The sequence below is a fragment of the Marmota flaviventris genome, chromosome 7 (assembly GCF_047511675.1).
Source record: "Marmota flaviventris isolate mMarFla1 chromosome 7, mMarFla1.hap1, whole genome shotgun sequence".
NCBI lineage: Eukaryota > Metazoa > Chordata > Mammalia > Rodentia > Sciuridae > Marmota > Marmota flaviventris.
Genome location: NC_092504.1, coordinates 8,814,552 through 8,836,896, shown reverse-complemented (window position 1 = coordinate 8,836,896; position 22,345 = coordinate 8,814,552).

Below are 22,345 nucleotides of genomic sequence, written 5' to 3'. Positions count from 1 at the left end.
GATAAATGTAATAATAATAAAATTATAACAAATGGTATTTATATGTTGTAAGCTCTGGCTCTGGCACAGAGATTCTGTGATTATCTCAGTTAAGGAAAGATTTAATGAGCTGACACATCACTTAGGTAGTGGTGTGGCAAGGTAAGAGCAAGGGCCAACTGGGGTCAGATGGCTCTGCTGAAATCCCGCCTCCATGATGAATTTCTGAATCATGCTGAGTGTCCTTCTGTGCTTCTCCCCTTCTCCCCTTTTCTCATCTTCTAATAACTCCTTTGTCAGATTGCTGAAAAGATGGCATGAGACAATATAAGTAGATCCCTGGATGCTGGACCATGGGGAGCTACCGGGATGCTATCTTCCTATCAGCTCTCTGAGGTGGGGTTCATCAGTGGGTTTCATTACGCAGATAATGAAACAGAAGCTGACCAAGTTGTCCCCATAGCAAGTGGAAGAGCTGTACCTCAAACAGGAGTGTCTCACCTAAAGCATTAATCACCTGTGTTTGTTTGACTACTTTTGCTTTTCTTCTTAATGACAGACACACATGTGATGATGATCTACACCACCATTTACTATTATCAAATGTTTTCCATTCCACTTGGAAATCACATCTCTTTCTTCGTTGTTTCCTTCCTTCCTTCCTTCCTTCCTTCCTTCCTTCCTTCCTTCCTTCCTTCCTTCCTTCCTTCCTTCCTTTTTTATTTTTATTTTTGGATACTGGACATTGAACCCAGGGGTTGGTTCACCACAGAGCTATATTTCCAACCTTTTTTTTTTGAGACAGGATGTCATGAAGTTTCTTAGGGCCTTGCTAATTTGCTGAGGTTGGCCTTGAACTTGAGATCCTCCTTCCTCAGCCTCCCTAGTTCCTGGGATTACAGGTGTGCATTACTACTCTCAGCTCAAATACACTTATTTGAATGTGATCCCATTTCACCCTGGGTCTTACAATTTTCCCGGAAGTGTCAAGAGATTGCTCTTTTCATCCAATGCCCTTATTTACTAAATTGGTCAGAGACAGTGATGCAGACCAATATTACCTTTTTTCAGACAAAAACTGCACCTGCCATTTTTCAAATTTCAACCTAATGACATAAGTCTTTATGAATGATATTTTAAAACAATGATATTTTAAATAATGATATTTTTCAAGTAACTGCTATTACCCACTCCTTTGTTTCTTGCTTTACATAGTTTAGCTAAATTCTCTCTAGTTTTTTATGCAACTGCCTTTGGAGGTTGCTTCTATCTCTAAGAGTTCAGAATTCAAAGGAAAAATATTGAAGGCGTATACAAATGTCTGTCACAAGACAGATGTAGTGGGGTGGGATAAGCTATATACTTAGGTAAAGACTGTAAAATGGGTACTAGTAAAATGTTATTGCAATTTTATGTACTTAAGGAGAGTTTTAAAGATTAGAGATGGAAAATGTGGAGTGTTCATGTTGGATTGGAACCAAAATACATAGTTGCCCTGGGAACTTGGAACAGAGGGAAATTAAGCTTAAGACAACACATAAAAGGATATATCAGAGAAATTCAGAATTTTCTCAAATGGGACATGTTTCCTGGGATAATTAGGTTTCAGAGTAACATTCACGATTATATTAATAAACATAAAAAACAATGCACTATTAAAATGAGCTTGAACATACCTGGTAATACAGAAATGGAAGAATGAGAGCAGACAATGTTAGCAGTTTCCACTCAATCACTTGCCTTTATCCAGCATTTACTATGTATTTGTCAGTCCAGTTGCCCTTGACAGCTGGAATCTTCTCACAGCTCTTCTTCTTTCTATACTTATGGGGTGGGGGGGTGTCAAGATAATATTACTTTTATAGCAAAGATGTCAATATTTTCACTCTTTGAAATAATGTATTTGGTAGATAATTGATGGCAGCATCTCCTTGTGACTTGAGTTCCCCTGTTCATGGATATAGAGAAAGAAAAGATTTGACAATAGATCCAAACATTTCCAGCCAACAGACAATTATATTGTCATTGTAGGCTGATAAGATGGCACTTGGAGAGCACACCCATTTTGCATTGTTTATGTAACATCTCCTCTCTCCATGCTCATTGTGCCTGGGTGATGGTAACACAGTGTTTGAGCACTTTGGGTCAGATCCAGCTATGCTGTTTTAGAAGATACTTCACCACTATTAGATTAATGTCTGTTTTCTGTTCATATCTACATATTTAAAGGAACGTCATGCCATCAATCCTTAAAGGAAAACAACTGTCCTTCTTACCTAAGTATTTAGTGGTTACTTTGGTTACATTGGTGGATACAAGTTGGAAGTTTGAGAGCATGGCACGGAAGAAACCACTTAGCTTGTGAAGGAACAGGATTAAAGCAGGAGGTAAGGAGATATTGGGAGAAATGGAGGGAGAGAGGATCTCATGATAATCATCAACAAGGAAGAAATTTGAATCCCTGTTGACGTAAGGGCCATTTGAAATTGTTTGTATTCTGGTGATATATTAGAAGTCTGGCCAGTCTTCTATGCAAACAGAAGGCTCAAATAGATGAATGGGCAAGTCTCTGCTGTTCTTTCTGGTCTCAAGAGAGGAGAGCTGCATATCAGATTTCTTTTGACAGGAGCCTGAATAGATACACCATCTTAAAGGTGATCCAAAATAATAATAATAATTTAGAGGAAGCAGAAACTGATAATCAGGGATACCTGACAAAAATGTAACTCATTGTCCTTATAATCCCTGAAGGTTTGGGAAGGGTGATCTCTCCAGTGCTTTTGAATCTAAAAGTATAGGGTATTTCCATTGACATTTGGGTTTCACAGAGACATACTTACTGTCTTCATTATAATTATAGGAATTTAATAGAGAAGAGAGCTCATTTTATATTGGGTGAATCAGAATATTTCATGGATAATACAGCAGCCATGTGGGGCTTTGAGGCATAAACCGCATTCTGATAAGTAAAATAGGTAGGAGAGGTTTAGCAGGGTACAGGGAGTGATGAGCTGTGCAGAGAGAAGGTTCTGAGCATTTGTGAGTCCAAAGTCTGCTTTTGGTCATTGAGCAGCCATTTGGTTGGAATAGGGAGATTGGGAAGGGATGAAATATCTATGTAGCCCTGCAGGTTGGAAGTGGGGCTAATAAAGGTTGGAGGTCCTGGGGCTTCGTCATCTTTGAGAAGTCATTCATGAAGTCATTAATAGAACCTGAAGAGTTATAAAAGTGTGAGTCAAAAGCTCTTCTGAAGGCAGGGTCAAAGAGAAAGCCCTAGGAGCCTCTAGGGGATCACTCTAAGTGCCCATGGAATAAGGACAAATCCTTGTTCTCCTGCGGGCCTCTGATTCCACTGTCACTGAGCTGGACATTTCCATCACCTGATGACATCTCCCCTCACTAAACTCAGGTAGTAGAGACTGCTTTTTCTGCTGAAGGGATTTCTCTGAAGCCACTGAATTCTACATAGCTCACCTACATGGTGCAGCTCAAAAGTCAGGGTAAGCAAATGCCTCTGGGGGAATTCCTCATTGGTGGGTACTGGGAGTAGGAGATAGATGCCCTGCTTTTATCTTTTAGGAAGATAATGCTGAGGCTTACTCTAGAAGGTTCTGCAGAACTTTCCCAGAAGCATTGATCCCAGGTATCTACCACAGCAAGAAGTGTTCTGCTTCCTTTTATTCTTTCTACTTCCATACATCTGTTTTCTGGGTCACTTCTCAAATGAACTTGCTCTCAGATCCTGGCCTATAGCTCTGTGATCTCATATTGTCAATTAGAAAACATTGGAGAGGATAAGATGACCCTGAGATGCAGGTCCCCCAAAGCAGCAATATTTTGCTCCTAATCTGGGCCACAGTATTGAGGAAGGGATTGATCCTTAAGGAGTCAAGAAGAAATGCATCTATAGGAATAAGTTGGAACAAGAATGTAAGTACCGAGGTTCCTCATCCAAAACCCTGGAAATTTAAACCATGAAGAACTACTAAAATTAGAAGACTTCACAGGCAGCAGGATAAAATTGAGTTTTTATGAGCAGGAAGATTTATTATGCCCAGAATTGACAGATGGATTTACGAACACTCAGAGAGGCTAGAGGCAAGAGATCTCTAGCGTGAAAATTTTTTTAAAAAAGTTTTTTTCTATGTTTTATTTATGCATTTTCTGTCTTATTCAGAAAAATGAGCAATTTTCCGTCAACAGAGAGAAAAGCCTTTCCCACATAAATATATTATATGTGAGTATCCCTGTCATCATATAGACACCACAGATCCTTCAAGTGCCTTGAACAGTTGAGCATCAGATTCTAACAGGTTCTTACAGTTGATTTTGGAAGAAGGTATTTAAAATCCTCTCACACCCTCCTTGCTCAGGAGAGACCAGTCGTGCTGGTTATTGGATGAAAAGTGAAGACTAACCTCTTCTTTAGAGAATTTGCCTCTATAAGGGGAAACACAAGGAAATGGGAAATGTTTTGTTTTAGAATGTCTGAACACAGGATCAATATTTATATGGAGGTTGCTGACATCCCATTAAGAAAGACTCTACTGCAGTTTAGACAGATGCATTTGGTGCGTTCGAGAGGGAAATCCACTTTCCATCGAATGCAGAAGGCAGTTTCTAATGAAATTTAAAATTGGGTGAAAGTGGTCCAATCTACAAACCCAAGAAAGAAATTTAAATCTTTTAGAAGAACCTCAGTCAAGTTTTAAATCTACAAGAGCTGATTTATTATCTGAGACATGCAATGAAACCCAAATGTGCTCTGCTCCCAAGTGCCTGTACCATTAGAAGTTTGGAGATTTAGTAGAACCTGTATTGTAGGAACAAAGAACACAAATGAAAGTAGAAACAAATGTCACTAGAAATCAGTTTGGATAATTTTTAGTCTTTCAACTTCCTTTACCTGGTGTTCAAAACCTCTTGAATTAAGCACACACTTACAACCTGGGCAACAGGATTTTAAGGGAGTATAGGGAGTAATTTCTTTTTCCGGTTTGCATTCTTGAAAGTTCCCAAATCCAAGAACAAAACAAAAACTGGTAGTGAATGTTCCCACCCCCAGTATTTGTTTCCTGTCCCTTCATTCTTAAGGTTTGCCTTCCATAGGTCGGGGGAAGCATTTTCTTAAAGCCAGTTTGTTGCTGTGTGTTCTTCCTCCTCTCTCTATGGGGAGGATGAGAATCATGCTTTGCTCTTAATTTACATAAAGCAAAGAGGTATTAAGGGGACACCTTGCAGAACTGAAATCTGGAGGCCTCAGTGGCCTGGTGTGTGATATTCACCTGGGAGACGTAGTAGTGGCGATGGTCTGAGAGACACTGTTGTAGGAGAACTAACTACAATTGCACTCATGGCACGGGCAGGTAGAACAATTCTTCAAGTGGGTCACTGGGAGAGAAGGCAAATAAGGCCTCTCCTGCTTTCCCCTTTGGGGTCCTTGTCCCCTATGGATTTTTTTTTTTTTTGGTTTTGTTTTGTTTTGGTATTGCAGATTGAACTCAGGGGCACTCAACCACTGAGTCACATCTCCAGCCTTATTTTGTATTTTATTTAGAGACAAGGTCTCACCGAGTTGCTTATCACCTTGCTATATTGCTGGGGTTGGCTTTGAACTCACAATCCTCCTGCTTCAGCCTCCTGAGTTGCTGGAATTACAGGCATGTGCCATCACACCCGGATCCATATGTTCTTATTGAAGACACTCTTTAACTTATGTCTTTGGTTCAAAACAATGAAATATGTGATATAGCAAGTGAGTCCTAAAATCTTGCATTTGCGAGGCCTTCTTGGAGGGAAGGCAAACAATTGCAATACTGAGAATATGTCCCCTTCCCTCCCATCACTTCCATCTACTTAATCTAAGAATAACACTATTCTTCCCTAATGCCTCCTGCCTTATTGTGAATTAGCATCCACATATTAGAGAGAATATTCAACCTTTGGATTTGTGGGATTGGCTTATTTCCCTTAGCACAATATTCTCCAATTCCAACCATTTATTGGCAAATGCCATAATTTCACTATTCTTTAAAGCTAAGTAATATTCCATTGACTATATATACCACATTTTCTTTATCCATTCATCTATTGAGGGACACCTAGGTTGGTTCCTTGTCTAGCTATTGTGAATTGAACTGCTATAAATATTGATGTGGCTGTGTCACTATACTATGCTGATTTTATGTCCTTTGAGTATAAACTAAGGAGTGGGATAGCTGGGTCGAATGGTGGTTCCATTCCCAATTTTCTGAGGAATCTTCATACTACTTTCCATAGTGGTTGGACCAAATTGCAGTCCCACCTTTTTTCACCTCATCCTCGCCAACATTTATTGTTGCCTGTATTCTTGATGATTGCCATTCTAACAGGAATGAGATGAAATCTTGAAAGAAACACTTTTCTTTTCTCTTCCAGACCAATTTGTAAGTCTCTATGCAAAAATGTTACAAGAACAACTTTACTTACAACCCATGGGCTGTTACAATGTAATTTCTATATATTAAACTATTTGGGACTATTTACTTATAGACTTTTAGAAAGTTCACCATGATCTACAACTCCATTGTATTAACTAACTGATGCTACGTGATTAGTCACTTATTATCTCATTGGCTGTATATTTGGGTTAGAAACACAGGACGTGAAATGTCACCTCTTCTTTTGTGGAGTGGAGTGTCTAGAAGTTGCAATAGGGACCACTCTATCTTGTGCCTAAGGCAAAGAGGAAGCCCCCGGGAGAAGGTCATAAACTGAGTTGGGTCAGGGGCGGGTATGGGGCTCAGGGGTCTCAGGCAGGATTCTCAGGGAATGAGTGTCCTGATCTTGTGATGAGAAGATTCCAGGCAGGGTGAAAGCGGAGAAGCCTTGAGTGGGAATCAGCACAGCATCACAAGAAAGCACAGTGACACACCATAGAACTGCAGATTGCAGTGTGATTGATGGCAACTCTACATACTTAATGCAATGGAATATAATTTTATGTTACATACTATTAAAAACATGGAAGACGGATTGGAGTGAAAGATGATGGAAGTCAACACATGCTTTAGGGGAAATGAGTAAAACTGAATATCTACGACTTTTTCAGATTGTAACTGGCACTGAGAGAAAAATCAAAGTCATAGCTCCCTTTTAAAATTTTATTTTGGGAGCTGTAGTTTCAGCTCTTGTATCAAGAAGGAAAGGAAGCGATTCTAGATATGGGAAGGTACCAACATGTATGAAACATCAATTATGAAAATAGTACAAAGGTTCATCAGAAGACTAGGCATGGAACCACCATATTATCCAGCAATAATTTGGTATTTCTCCCAAAGAATTAAAGCCATCATACTACAGAGGTACATGCATACCCATATTTATAGCAGCACAGTTCACAATAGCCAAACTATGAAACCAGCCTGTGTCCATCAATGCATTAGTGGATTAAAAAAGTGGTTATATATGCAAAATAAAGTTTTATTCAATAACCATAAATAAAAATTAAATTGTATCATTTGCAAGAAAATGGATGGAATTGATAATATTATGTAAAGAAAAATAAGCCAGACTTAGAAAGTCAAGGGTCATATAATGTCTTTCATGTGGAAACTAAAGAAGAGAAAAGAAAAGAAAGATGTATGGGGGTTCTCAGGAAAATTGAAGGGATATTAGTAGAAAAGAGGAAAGAGACCAGGGGGCGAAAAAGGGGGAAGGAAAGAGGAAACTCAAGGGAATATTATTGACCAAATTATATTGTTATTTCTTGTGCATGTATGAATATATAATAATAAATCAACCATTATGTACAATTATAGTATACCAATTAAGCAAACATACTATGGAGAGGTGAGGTTCTTTGACACTAAATATTTGATAATATGTTTTATTTTTGTGTTAATGTTTTGAGGAAGTGCTGTTATCCCACTTTATGGGAGAAGAAAATAACATATATACATTAGTCTATAAAAATATATATACATATATACATATGTATAAATACACATATATGTGTGTGTGTGTGTGTGTGTGTGTTTGTGTGTGTGTGTATGTGTATCTCCAGAATTTGGAATTTACAACTCCCCGTATTACAGTTGTATTACAGTTGTGTGGTTTTGAAAAATTATTTGTCGACTGCAATTTTTAAATTTGGACACTTATTTATCAAACAAGGAGCAGGCTGTGTTCTTGCAGCAGTGTTGAATACATGAGAGAAGGTAAACAGTTCCAGGGCCTGGGGTGAAATCATGACTAATGCGCAGCGATGTCGCTTTACCTCTGTGGGACCATGGCTGTACCCTGCACTGTGACAAGAAGACAGGTGGAGGCAGAGGAGTCGGGAGAGGACTGTTGGGAGAGGCCCAGCAGACTTGGTGGCGGGGGCTGGTTTCTCCTGGTCCCCTGGCCTTGTTTCTGCTGCATTCTCAAGGGTCGCTGGAATGGGCAGCTTTTAGTCCTGATAATGCCTTTTCTCAAGATTCTGGCTCTGTGTCTTGGGTCTTTGAGGAATTTCCCCAGCGTCACCAGGTTCTCTGCTTTGAGAATGTGCCATCTAGAAATGGGAGTCATTAGTGGCTTCTCATAAGCCCTCAGCCTACAGGAGGTGGCTGTTGTCCCTAGCAGTGCCAGCCCCCCTGAGCTCTGGTGGAGTCACCTGAGGAAGTTCATAGGTGGTTTGCTGAAGTCCCCAGTGGGATGCAGTGTTCCCACTGCATGGTGATACTCACCTCCTCCTCCACACCTGCTTCCCCGTCTCCTGTCACCACTCCCTTGTGCTTCTTAAACCCCCTAAAAAATGATTCATAACTGATCTCAGGGCCCATCTTGTCAGAGCAAGAACTAGAAAAAATATATACTCAAATAAAAATATTTTGGGGACTTATTACTTACACTTTATTGTAAGCTTGGTGATAAACACATGAAGAGGAAACAGAATGGCTTCTGAATGAAGAGTCTGGTGAAGACGGGGATCATTTGAAATCATGTATGATAGATTTACAAATTAATAATAAGTAATAGTTGAAAATTTGAGACTGGATGAAATATTACAAAAGAAAATACTGAAGAGTCAAGCAAAGAAGGCTGGCACAACATTTAGGTACGCATCAAATGTTTATTGTGATAAAATATACATTATATAAAGTCTAGTATTTTAGTTGTTTTTAGCTGCACAGTGTTGGGGCCTTAATTACTTTCACAATATTGTTCAAACATCCGTCTTTTTTTTTTTCTTGATCCCTAATGGAAAATCCATACCTGTTAAACGCCATCTCCACATTATCCCTCCCCCAGTGGCTAGAAACCACCTAAGCACCAACTTTTGATGATCAAGTACAAAAAGACAAACCAGTGCATCAGAGGAGTTCACACAGGACTAGAACATGAAAGGCAGTGCTTTAAACTCGGAGGAGGTGGTTTTAAGTGAAAAGAACGGTTTATGGAATTAAATCCTCCATAGAGATAATTGCTAAAAAGTGCTAAAACTTATCTACTGAATTTAGAGGTGAGCTGTTCCCGTAACGTGCATGGAGTGTAAATGCAGAATTCACCTGTGGTGGACAAGGAAGGGAGTAGTGGAGGGTAAATTAGGTCCAATGAGCCTATACTTCCTTTTGAGAGATTTTAATTCTTCATCACATATTTGAATGTCTCAGTTGCATTGTACATTAGAGAAATAGTGTCATAGTCAATATTCATCATTCTGTCAAGAGCACAGTATGGCTGACAAAACTAAAATTCAGAAAGTATATATGATACGCCAAGATCTATGCTAGGAATATGCTGTCTCTATTATGCCACTTCTTTCAAATAGGTGTTACTATTCTACCTTTACAGGTAAGGATGTGGGGGGCCCACAACATTGAGAGAAATTGAGGAATCTCCCAATGGTATTTAATATCACTTGCACAAAGTGTAACTAGAGTACCCTCAAGATGTAATGCTTTTTTCATTATTCCTAAAGATAATTTTTGAAGTTATGCTCCCATGTAAGATCTGGCAGGGAGTCAGGGAGGTAAATACAAGTGTGTACTATGGGCTAAATGTATGGATGGCCCTTGGATTTACCTTGGCTCCTGGTGATAAAGATGTAAATTTCTGTACGGCTCACTGCCCTCTATGTGGAGCAGGAGTGTCCAAATATAATCTGTGCCAGGCTCAGGTTTGTTTTTTCTGAATGCTCACAGAAAATCAGACCGTCTTAATGGGGCTTCTCTGAAGTCCGAATCCCTTTTAGGCAAAGGAGGTCCCCACTGCCCCAATACCTGCCTCCACAGATGAATTCAAACATTTTCCACCTCAGCTCCCAACAAGTCAGTTCATACTAACATAACTAAAGTTGTTTAATCTACATCAAAGTAGGCTATTTAATTAAAGGAAAAAGTCTGGAGACCCACTGAACTCAGGCGTGACCTGACTGAAATGTTCAAACAATGTCTTTGGAAGTTGGCTCCTGTTTTGCTCACACAGCTCTGCTTTCAGGGTTACTGAATTCATTCTCAGGCGAGTCCTCCTCATGTGGTCCAAACTTGGGCCTCTGCAGACCTGGGCTTGCTTTCTACTAGTTAAACAACACTGGAGGGAAGGAAATATCATTTTGCTACTGCTCCTAGTCAAGTTCCTTGTTTTGTCCCTATGTACTCCTGAAAGCTTTGGGGTTGGCCAGCCCTTATCAGGAGTGACAAGAATGGAAGGGGTGGGCATATTCATCAAAGTAAAGAGGCAAGGGATTGGATGCTGTATTAGGGATTGGTCTGTAGAGGAACAGGACCAACAGGAGATGCATATGTCTGATTTATAAAGGGGATTTATCAGCTGGGCTTATAAGATCAGAGGCTGGATGGTCCCACAATGGCCATCCACAGGCGGGAGAGCTGGAGAAATCAGTAACTGCTCAGTGCGAGAAGCTGAAGCCTTAGAAGAGGTGGGACCAAAAATGCAGCTCAAGCCCAGGCTGAAGCCTGAAGCTGTCTGGGGAGTCACTGGTGTGGGCCATCCTGGAAGAGTGCTGGGGTCTGGTGTCCTCAGGTCTTACAACAATAATCAATGGCCCCACTCAAGAAGAACCTAGTGTGCATCTGACAGAGCTTCCTCCTCCTCCTGCCATTTGCCCCATCCACTCCCAGTGTATCGTACACTGATGTGCACATTGAGGGCAAGTCCCAGTGCTGGTTTAACAGGAACCCTACTACATCCTGAGGACCACTGACAAATAAAGTGAACAGGTTCCCTGTCCTCACAGAACTCACAGTTTGTTGTGGGATAGACACTAGAAAAGTGTGATGACTTTTATGAAGGGAGAGGCTAAGATTCTTACCATTCTTCAGAAGGTTTGAAGAGAGATTGAGGCAACTCCAGTAGGTGGGGAGTCTTCTCCCATGTGTGGAATAGATGTCCATATAAACATATAGATTTCAATAGATGCTCCTCTTTAATGAGAAAACAAATGGCCAATTTGGGCACTATTTTAAAATGGTTGTAATAGTCTTTTGTAGAGGCCATTTTATTTTGCAAAGGACATCCATATGTATTTGCTTACACACTGTGCAAGATGCATTGAATAGAAAGGGGTAGATGGGTGTGTGTGTATATATATATATATATATATATATATATATATATATATATACACACACAAATATACATACACATACATACACACACACACAAGCACACACACAAATATATATGCACATGTGTATATATGTATACAATATAATTACTCCCCCTTATGCATTTGCATAAAGTAAGTGCTGAAGACCAAGGGTACAGAGCAGGGAGACTGGATTTTGAGGCTAGGAAAGTGACTAGGCTCTCATGATAAATGGTCATGTTCCAAACCTCATGATTTGAGACATCAGGAGACCTTGCAAGGTTTTAAATTAAGGAGCAGCAAACTGGCCTTTTGGAAAGGTCACCTGGCTTCAGGGTGGAGGATGAGTGTGTGGGGGCTGGGTTTAGAAGCAGAAGCACTGGGGCATTTCCCTCCCTCCGAGGACATCAACCTGAATGGGCACAGACACGGCCACATTGGGTCCTCTCATTGTCTATGGATTAGAAGTGGTTCCACTGTTGGCTTCCTTAGGGTTTTTACACACTGACACGCCTTCACGTTCATTGGCTCACCTACTTTAAAGAGATCATGTTGAGAAACAGAGTCTTAGCCACTTTGTCGAAGCCATGAGACCAGCCATGCCCAGGTTTCTGATGGATCTCAAAGGATCCAGGGAGAGGTGGGCACTAGGCCTGGATGTCTGCCCACCGCTCTGCTGGGCCCTGAAAAGAGCCTGAGGGAGAGAGCTTGCTGAGCCTCCTCTTGCAGCTCTGCCTCCTGCTGTAGTCATTCCCCCAGTGCTTTAGCTCCCTCCCATTTGTGAAGGGAGGGGTGTGATAAAATTTTCTGCACTTTCACCCAGCAGGACGGTTATACTAATCAAATGAAAAAAATGCATGTACATTGCTTCATGAATTTACTCATTCATTGAACTGTTTATTAAGTGCCTATTTCGTGTCAGGAACTGTACCACACATTAGGTCTTCGCATTCCAATGAGATATGATCTCTTTTCTTTGAAAACAAAGCAAAAAAATGAAAGCAATCTTTCAAATACAGTGCGTCTGTTGTTGCAAAGGATAAACAAGGGGTGCCATGGCAGATATCATCAGGACACCCCAGTCCATACAGGAGAGGGACATGAGCAGAGAAGGAAGCCTGAGGGCAGGGACACTGAAATTCAGTTTTGCACATGCCACAGTTTTAGTTCTTCATTAATATTTTCCATTGTTATTCTTCTTATTAAAACATGTGCTATTAAACTTAGTATTATTTATCAAGGGTAAGAACCACACAAGAGTCTGTTTAGATTCTTTGAGCACACAGGTCTGAGGAGACACCCTGGGACTGAGGCTTCCTACTCCTGTGCAGATGGTGCCCAGCAAGAGGGCAGATTCCTTTCCAGAGGGAGCCACGGTACAGCAGCTGGTATTGCTAATACTTGCATAATTGTCAATATTTACCCCAAATCTGCTTCCTCTGTTCACTTGCTATAAATCACCTCAATTTTATTAGGAAGCTATTATATTTCTTTACAAGGTAACCCATTCAGTTTGCCTTTGCCGTGAGGGAGTGACATTTAACAATATGTTTTCTGGTGAGAGTGAAAAGACAGGACAGTGAGCACCTTTCTCCTTTCATAAATAAAACCTTGTCTTTATAGCCCATGTGCTTGCACCTCAGCTTTAAAAGGTCCTAAACATGAAAACATTGAAGTCGTAAGTGCTAATTTTTATACCAAAGGAAAGTTTTGGTTGATTTGCTTTCTCATTTTCATTTCTCTCTCTCTCTCATTCCCCACTCCTTCCTTCCTTCCTTCCTTCCTTCCTTCCTTCCTTCCTTCCTTCCTTCCTTTCTCTCTCTCTCTCTCTCTCTCTCTCTCTCTCTCTCTCTCTCTCTCTCTCTCTCTCTTTCCCAGAGTTTATGCTCATGTGGATAAATTTACCAAGAAAAAGAATAGCTGCATTAAAGCAACCTGTTGGAATATGACAAAACTAATGAATGAATAATTTTAGAAAAGTAGTGCACATTAGAATTTGAAGCTAAAGGGTTTGGGATTGAGGAAGGGAGACAGAGAAATAAGTCATCATAGATTAATTCACTTCTTTATCTTGAAATTCTCAAATGATAATTATGATGATGAAGGTTAAGAAGATGATGATGATCATAATGGTTAGAATAAATAAGGTTTTACAGGGTGATATATAGAACAAAGCAAAGATAGAGAAATGGTGTTTTTATAATAGTCCATCTTCAAATGGATCTTTTTAGTCTCTGTGGAAGTTTCTACTCATTCCAATTGACTAGATGACTGTAAAAAGAATTCACTATGATAGATTTTAAAATGTTATTTATTATTACCTTTGAGAAGTATGATTAGAAAAATCTAAGGATCTATGTGCTTCTTAAAAAGCATCTGTTTTATGAAGTGAATTTAGTAAAAATTACCCTTCCTCAATATTTTCCTAAGTATCATAGAAATTAAAATCTTACAGTTTATTCAGATTGTACCCTAATGTACAGAAAGGATGTGAAATATGATTAGAGGGAGATATGAGAGGAACCAGAATGTAATGTTCTTTCTCTTGAGAGTTAGGTTTAGAAAGCTACTGATCTAAATTAAAACATTAAACTTATACACTACCCAAGAAGTATGGAAAGGATTCCAACTAGTAGAATTAGTAGAGGACTGAGACATTCATGATTTTCTTTAAATTTGACAGTTTTATATTCATATTTCTTTTATCTTGATCCAAATTTATTCTATCCATTATCATGATCATCTTCTTACTTCATCATAGTTACCATTTGAGAATTTCACAATAAAGAAGCAAATTAAACTATGATGGCTTATTTCTCCCTTCCTCAACCCCAAATCCTTTAGCTTAAAATTCTAATGGGCATTACTTCTTTTTTCTAAAATTATTCATTCTTTACTTTGGTCATATTCCAAAAAAATAAATGAAATAGCCACTATCTAGTTAATGTGAAACTTTAAGGATTAAGTTTTGACCAAAGGTAAGACAGATGTATTGTTATAGTTAGACATGAGTTATCCCCCAGAATTTCATGTGTAAAATAATCAAGAAAGTTTGGAGGTGAGATGACGGGGTTATGAGAGCCTTAGTCTAATCAGTGTGTCATCCACCTGAGTGGACTAACTGGGTGGTAACTGTGAGCAAGATAGGGTATGGCTGGAGGAGGTGAGTCACTGAGGATGTGCCTTTGCAGTATAATTTTTGTCCTTGGAGAATGGAGCTCTCTTTCTGCTTCCTGATTTTCACGTTCTGAGCTGCTTTCCTCCACCTCATACTTCCACCACAATACTCTGCCTCACCTTTGATCCTGAGCAACAGAGTTGGCCATCTGTGGACCGAGAGCTCTGAAACTCTGATCCCCAAATAAATTTTCCTCTTCTAAAATTGTTCTTGTAAGGTCTTTGGTTCACAATATCAAAAAGATGACTAAAGAATATATTAATTAGCTTTCAATTACTATAACAAAATACATGTGATAATTAACTCATAAAGACTAATAGGTGTTTGTGTTTTTTTTTGCCTGGGGGGGGCTTGGTTCTCAATTTGGGAGTTTCCAGTCTAATCCTAGGCAGATTATATTGCTTTGGGTCTTTCATGGGCATGCTGGATAGTAATGGTCTGAATGTGTGGAGGAGCAAAATTGCTCGTCTCATTAACAGAGAGCAAAGAGGAAGAGAAAGAGACAAGTCCCACAATCTTAGAGTGCCGCAGTCCGGCTGCAGCAAAATAACCGGGGGGGTGACGAACAACTTGTGTAGATTGATACAGCAGGAGTGGGAGCCGTTTATTGTAGGACAACAGAGGTATTTATACATTTTTCACAGCTTATCTTAATTAGCATAAACTAGATACATCAGTCAACCAATAAGGAATCTCCACACTTAATGGCTCGCTGGTGTTACTTCACAAACCACTCCCTCTGGCAAAATGCCAGGCGCCATCCAGACTTGTTTACAGACTCTAACATTAGAGGAAATTCACCAACAAACTAAGGACCTCCCACCTGGCCCCAGCTCTTAAGTATTTCACCACCTCCCAATAAGAGCCACCCTGGGGACTAAGCCTATAACACATGGACCTTTGAGAGAAACTCAAACCTCCAAACGATGGCTACAGAATAATGTTTAAAGAATAGAAAGTAAATGTTAAAAATATTTACAACACACAAGTCAAGTTATAGTGGCCAGAGTTTTGGGGGCAGTGTCAAAGTTTCAATAGATGGAAGGAAAAGTATGTTCCTCTCTTCATGCCAACACGGAAAGTCACAAAGACAGAACAAGATGAGTGAATTAGGGAGGAAGTATAAAAGCATGCCATTTAAAGATCTAGAAAAAGCAAAAAATCAACCACCAAGGAAATGAAATACTCAACCATCCAAACTGCAGAGGGACAGAGAATTTTACAAAGTTACTTAAATACCCACCTGTCACACCTGAAGCCATCAAATATTTTAAAACAAACAACAAATCAACAAACAAAAACAGTGGTGTGATATGAGTGACTATCAGAAGCCACAACAGAGCTATATAAAGTGGGGAGTGGGCAGATTCAGGGAGATCAGCAAAGGCAAAGGTCATTCATATCATACCTTATGTTGAAGGAAGCGCAAACGTTTTGTTGTTTATGGAAACAGCCAGCTGAGTTAGAGATGATGAAAGTATTGGAAAAAGAAAGTCCTGGACAGCTGATGTCCTCAGGGACAGGAGCCCAGGTACATGTTCGTCTAGATGGCAGAAGAGGCCTCTCCTGGTTGGAGCCTGAGAGAGGGAGCCCACAGGGGTGCCATCTTTGGCTCACACTCTTCCTCACCCGAGCTGTAGTCTCCTTGACACTGTGAACATGTGAAGGAAACACAGGGACCACATGACGACCCAGAGTGCCACTCCACGGACAGCCCACTAGGCATTCCGTGTCCTCGTCCAGTGTCCTTTACTTTCTCATTTCTTTACCTTGATTCATAGGACCCAGAACCAACTCCTAGTACACAGAACAGCCCCCTGCCTCCTGCCCCAGGGCTCTATCCCTCTGTGGCAGCCTCTCCTCAGGGCTGCAGCTGCAGTCTTTGAAACCGCCCTACCCAAGTGCTTCGAAAATGAAGCTCTGCTCTTGGCCTGTGCTGGGAAGCAACTGAGTGAAAGAAAAGGAGCGCTTTGAAAAGGGAACTCGGGTTTCCCCGCTCCCCTGTTCAAGACCTCAGCTTTTATTATTTTACTGCTGCCAACCTTGTAAAGGGGGGAAAAATAAGACCATGCCATTCCGGAAATAAATGACCTGTTTTTTTGCTCTAGAAGAAAAGGAGAAGGAAGAGGAGTCAGAGGGGAAAAATTGATTTGTTGGAGAACAAGGTTCAAAATGAGGGTGAGCACAGTCTTCTTAAGGCAGAGGCTCAAAAAGCACCAGGGAGAAGGGATGATTTAGGCTGCGTAAAAGCACGTAGGGCCCTAGCTGCGCTCAGCACACCGTGCCTGTTATCCTGTGCCTAGCCCATCCACGCTGGTCACAGGCAGCAGCGAACACTGAGCACTTGTTCTAAACAGAGCAGTGAACTCGGGGATCTCTCAGGAGGGACAGCTGGCTGTGCCCCCCAGGGACAAGATCCTAGCCATCAGCCCTGTCACTGGAGAAGCCTCAGCACAAGACCATAATCTGCCAAGCTGTGCCCAGTGATCAAGGACAGGCTTCTCTTCCAGGAGAAGCAAATGCAGAGTCACAAGAGGAAACCAATTTTCTGCCTTAATAAATAAAAGTGAGATAAATTGAAATGCTTTCTTTAAAATTGATGGACAGCATCTCTGTTGTTGTTGATGCAAACTGTAGTCTATAGGGGTCTGGGTGAGGATGAGCTCCTTTGACTTTATGTCTAAATCTAACACAAGTCATGCAATGTGTGCATGGGATGTAGAATTCACGAGGACCGGGGGAGGCCCTCTGGTCCCAGGACAGTGCCTGCAGCACGGGGGACAGTAAAAATGCTATTCCCCTGTCCACTGTTCATGGTAAAACACTGACTATTTTGCCATATTACTGAAAATTTTTCTAGGAAAAGAAAGTTGGATGCACGAAAAACACTAGAAGAAGAACTAACTGAAGGAGATTAGAAAACTGGATGTAACAGTTTTACATTTTTAGACATCTAATAAGAATTTTCCTTATTTCAGGTCATTTTGAATAGGATGGGGTGTTGTCTCCCAAAATGTCTAATAAAGAAGTTACAGGATGCATTTTAGTTTTCAAAGAAGATAAGACAACTGCATATGCTAAGGTTTTACTTTGGAAGTTTGTAAAGTTTTCTAAAAGCTTTACAATGGAATGTGATTTTCTTCACATTTCATGTTCAATTGCTGCTAAATTCTAAATCCTCTCAAAATTTTTGATCATTTATTTGTTTTTCCATTAGTGTTTTGCAGTATCTTCCACTAGTTTCCTGCATCCCTGGGAAGTTCCCCCTGGTGGCCTGCAGGGGACCACCTTCAAGTGCCAGGCAGACAGGTGCTCCTTGTGCAGCACTGTTGGCAATGATGCTCAGCCCTGTGTCTCTCTGTCTTCCTACGTAGCCCTGAGGACAGTAACACTGTCATTCCTACTTTACAAAAAGGAAGGTGACATTGTAAAGAACATCACAGGCAGGGGGTAGACTTATGAGTCACTTTGCCTCGCTTTGAGTTCTAGTATACTATTTACCTGCTGTGTGATTTTGAGCAAGTTGTTGGACCTCTCTGTGTCTCATATTCCTCATCCATGGAAAAAATAATACGTGTACTTTTCATAAATAGTTATTAAAAAGTTAGAACGAGATGCTGCATATTAAGGGCTTACTTAGCACAGTACCTTGTCCAAAAAGAACTTTAAATAAAGATTAGCCATCTCCATATTATTAAGGAGATTAAGTTTTACAGTTCTAGTAAATACCAGCAGCTCCACAAAAAGGCATGTTGGCCTCTCTGAGGACCATTGTGCTCTGTCATTACAATGAGCACTAACACGAGGAACAGCACCATCATCAGGGTGAGCACATCATCAGATGAGCACCATCATCAGGGTTAGCATGTCATCAGATGAGGATGTCATCAGGTGAGCACATCATCCTGAGCACATCATCAGGTGAGCACTATCGCCTCCTTTGTGAAATGAATTGGAGGCAAAGTGGTACACTCTTTGTGAGGAAATGATTGAAGCTTTAAAAAGATCAGAAGTTCATTTTAGAAATTCAAAGATGTGGATCATCATAAATTTTTGATTTCCCTATAATTGAAATTGAAGAAGAGATATATACAATTTGCATTTAAAATAAAATGAAAGTACACATAAAGAAACTTAGTGTGAGAATCTCCAATAATGGCAATGCAAGACACTGTCCTTTCGTGTGAGGATAATGAACAACTTACAAGTGAAATAACTGCATTCTGGTGTGCATTATAATGTCTTAGCTGTAAGCTCCCTGTGGTAGAAAGGAACTTATCATGGCCAAAGGCAGGAGAGTGGAGGTGTGGTGACAGATGGCTGGATGGGGGCTGAATGGGGGACAACTAACGAAGGACAATGAAGAAGGGTAGGGATAAGCTGCCTCTTTCTGTAGCTAAAGATGAGGCAGCCATTTAGGATAGGACAGGCATGTCTCCCCTCTCTGAAGGCAGATGCTCTGAAGGCAGATGCTCCGAGAGTGTCCTTCTTAGCAGTGACATTTAGGAAAGGAATCTTCCTGATGTTTCTCTGAAGCTTTTGAAACAGGAATTTTGAGGCATTTGAACACCTAGATGGAAGTCCTACTTACTCTCTTTTTTTGTATCACCCTTTCTAAAACTTTACCTTTTGTGAGGAGGTCAGACTCTGAGCTTGACTTCCAAATTTGTGGAATTGTGTGATATTAATACAGCTTCACATCTGTGGGGCAATGTTGGGCACAGTGGATGCACAGAGGAAATGCAAGTGGGCATGTGAGAAAAAGGATCATTTCCCTAAGGTTCTAGTGAGATGCATAGGAGGTTGGTAAGGAGAGAGAGAAGGGGCTGCCTGTGAATGAGAATGATCAGCAGTGAATTGAGGTACCTGCAATCCCAGCAGCTCAGGAGGTCGAGGCAGGAGGATCACAAGTTCAATGTCAGCCTTAGCAACTTAGAAAGCCTCTGTGTCAAAGAAAACAACAACAAAATGGAAACTGGGATGTGGCTCAGTGGTAAAGCACCCCTAGGTTCAATCCTTGGCACAAACACAAATAAGTAAATAAGTAAATCAATCAATCAATATAAAAGAAAGAACAGATTAGGGGAAAATAGTTTGTTATTCCATCTTTGAAACACAGGGGCCTGGAGTTTTCATGTTTTTGAAAGATTCTCTAGACAAATGCCTTATATTACATAATAGCCCTGGTCGATCTGGGAAGTGCCACATAATTAGACTAATATTTCTTCAGTGAAACACATAATTATTTCCAAATGTGAGATAAATGAAGAATATATTTGGTATCAAGGTTGAGTTCAAGTTTAATGGTTCTCTTTCCATTTGGAGAGTTTTCTCATATCAGTGACCTGAACCAATGCTTCTCAGGACATGTCCTATGTATATGTGTATGTACGTATGCGTGCATGTGTGGATGTGTGTGCTGGGCCTCAAACCCAGGGCCTCATGCAGGCTAGGCATGTGCTTCACCCCTGAGTGACATCCTGGCCCACGTCACATTCAGTATGTAGTCCTTAATATTTCTCTTGGACCTGTCCATGTTTCCCCCTAAGAACTCAGAAAGCAAATATCAGACATTGTTTTAGAAAGTTAAACTGCAGCAGGCTCATTTATTAGACATCAAAATAAAGCAAGCCTTTTTGGACCTTCAGATTCTAACTGCTGCATTTTTTATAACCCAGAGCCCAGGAATTTGGTTTCCAGCTGACCAGTTCCTTTAGAGCTCCATGCTCCAGTGTTCCTGTGGGATTCTTTTGTTCCTTCTGTGCACTCCCCACAGCCCTTACCAAGGACCTGGCTTTGCTGAAATGATCTAAATGATAGGCATGCTGGGTTTTTATCAATGAGTGCTAGCATGTCTTGGAAAATTTTATGATTCATGATTCAAAGAACTAGAGGCAGTAGAGGACATTCAACTTTGCACAAATAAACAAGGATGGGCATGTAGATTACTATATTAATACAGTGGTTCTCAAACTTGAATGTGCAGGACGTCTTCAGTAGGGCCTGAGAATCTGCACTTCTAACTAGTTCCCGGGAGCTGCTGCTGCTGTTGTTCCAAGGAGCACACTTTGAGAACCACCAGGATTTAGCCTCTGGGAGTAGTAAATGAGAACTATGGAGCACTGTGGGGAGAAGCCGTGTCCCATGGGTCTGTGGGGAATGTGATGGTGACGTGAAGGCGATGAGCTGAGAAAGCACTGACTCAGGCCAGTACTTGCAGGAAAGCTGTGCTGAGGTCTGGCCACTGGTGTTCCCTGAAGGGAGATGGGGAGGGTACACCTGGTCCCTCAATAACTGAGAATGGTTAGGGTGGAGGACCACAAGAAATTAAGAAATGTGATTAGACCCTTCCAAAGCACAGGATTAAAAGCAGATGTCTTCAGTATAGGGATTTGGGAAGTGGTGTAAGTCAGGGGGCATAAAAAGGGCCACTGTGGCTCTATTACGATTTCCTGAAGATGATGTTATGGGGAGGCAGCAGGGCGAAGGATAGAGGGATTGAACTTTGACACCCAACAGCCCTCTTTTCAAATGAGGGTCTTCCAATTGACCCATGAGGTTTGATTTTGTTGTAAGTAAATTAACCTCTCTGACCCTCAGTTGCCTTATCTTGTGAATAGGGGCAACATGGTGGCCTGGTAGAGATTAAATGCAATATCTCAGACACTTTGCACATGCTGGCTATTGAATAAAGTATGAGAGTACTTCAATGAGACAGTTAGCTAGTGAGGAGCAGAATTCTGGAGCCATAGTGCACATTGGATATGAGTTTGTGCTCAAGCAGAACTTACAATGAGTGGATTAGCATAATGAATTTGGGGCATAAGAAGGGATTACAAACTGCAGAGAATCCATGACCCTTCCACCTTCATTACTGGAAATGCAGAAGAAGCACATTGAAGATGTGCCCCAAGAGCCTGGCAGGGAGTTTGGGAAAACCCATAATAATTCCGGATCTTGTTCCAGCTTCTAAAATGTCATCCCCTAAAAAGCAACAAAGACCATAATAACCAATTATTAGGAAGTAACCATTATCAGGAAATCTTTCATCAATACTGTCTCTAATTTCTATCATATGGTCCTTCCTATCCTGTTTAACCCATCTCCATGTATTTCTTTAAATCAAGAAACAGGCTGGGTATTTGCTTTGTGAAATTTCATAGGCTTGAGGCCTGGATTTCTTCAGACAGTTGGGGTTTTGGAAGGAGGGAACTTTTTTCGGTTGAAGTCAGGATGTTATCACAGGAGGCCTAGAAGTTTTCATTGACTGAGTTTCTTCTATATGACTAGTGAGGACAGATGACAGGCACAACATTGCAAGGTCCTTAGATGGTAAATGAGTCCAGCACCAAAACCACACCTGCAGGGAGTGTTTGTGAGGAGCTTCTGACAGTGAGACCCCTGTGGGGTCCTTGTGGCTGCCTTGGCGGCACCCCAGCCTCCAAGATTTCTGTTGTCTAAGAGTCGACGACGATCACTTTTGGTCCAAACCCAAGCTTTCCTTGATGTACACAGCTTAAGCTCTAACATGCAAATTAGATACCTAGGAGATCATTATCTCCTCAACTTTTGAAAAATGTATCTCATCTTTATTTTTCAAAGGCAGTATATTAAGA